The 1,249-nt window shown below is 41.7% G+C and overlaps 1 non-coding gene across 1 annotated transcript; it reads right to left on the bottom strand.

The window, feature by feature from the left end:
* Positions 1–258: 258 nt before the first annotated feature.
* On the bottom strand, positions 259–365 carry LOC114417501. Its single transcript, XR_003667766.1, has one exon. It is a non-coding gene; the product is annotated as a small nucleolar RNA R71 (small nucleolar RNA).
* Positions 366–1,249: the final 884 nt, after the last annotated feature.

The following is a 1,249-nucleotide window of genomic DNA, read 5'->3' on the forward strand; positions in this document are numbered from 1 at the left end:
CTAATACATTTGCTGCCCAAGTTTCATGGTCTTGTAGGTGAAGATCCTCATAAGCATCTTAAGGAGTTCCATATTGTTTGTTCCACCGTGAAGCCCCCTGATGTCCAGGAAGATCATATCTTTCTAAAGGCTTTTCCTCATTCTCTGGAGGGAGTGGCAAAAGATTGGTTGTACTATCTTGCGCCCAGGTCCATTTTCAGCTAGGATGACCTTAAGAGGGTGTTCTTGGAGAAATTCTTCCCTGCATCTAGGACCACTACCATTAGAAAAGACATTTCAGGAATTAGGCAACTTAGTGGAGAAAGCTTGTATGAGTACTGGGAAAGGTTCAAGAAATTGTGTGCAAGTTGTTCTCACCACCAGATTTCTGAGCAACTCCTTCTTCAATATTTCTATGAGGGACTTAGAAACATGGAAAGGAGTATGATTGATGCTGCCAGTGGTGGAGCTCTTGGTGATATGACCCCTGCTGAGGCTAGGAATTTGATTGAGAAGATGGCTTCCAACTCCCAACAATTCAGTACAAGAAATGATGCTATTGTTCTTAGAGGAGTCCATGAGGTGGCCACAGATTCATCTTCATTTACTGAAAATGAAAAGCTTGAAGGAAAACTTGATGCCTTGGTCAACCTAGTAACTCAGCTTGCCATGAATCAGAAATCTACACCTGTTGCAAGAGTCTGTGGTCTATGTTCTTTTGCATATCACCGTACAGATCTATGTCCTTCTTTGCAGTAATCTAGAGTCAATGAGCAACCTGAAGCTTATGCTGCAAACATTTATAATAGACCTCCTCAGTAGCAAAACCAACAATAGCAGAATAATTATGACCTTTCAAGCAATATATACAATCCAGGTTGGAGGAATCATCCAAATCTGAGATGGACAAGTCCTCCACAACAACAACAACAACCTGTCCCTCCTTTTTAGAATGCTGTTGGTCCAAGCAAGCCATATGTTCCTCCTTCAATATAGCAACAGCAACAACAGCAGTCACAACAAAGACAACAAGCAACTGAGGCTCCTCTTCAACCTTCCTTAGAACAGTTAGTGAGGCAAATGACCATTCAGAATATGCAATTTCTGCAAGAGACAAGAGCTTCCATTCAGAGTCTGACAAATTAGATGGGGCAGATGGCTACTCAGTTGAACCAAGCTCAATCCCAAAATTATGAAAAATTGTCTTCACAAACTGTGCAGAATCCGAAAAATGTGAGTGCCATCACCTTGAGGTCTGACAACCAAATTC

Source organism: Glycine soja, chromosome 6, assembly GCF_004193775.1.
Source record: "Glycine soja cultivar W05 chromosome 6, ASM419377v2, whole genome shotgun sequence".
Classification (NCBI taxonomy): Eukaryota; Viridiplantae; Streptophyta; class Magnoliopsida; order Fabales; family Fabaceae; genus Glycine; species Glycine soja.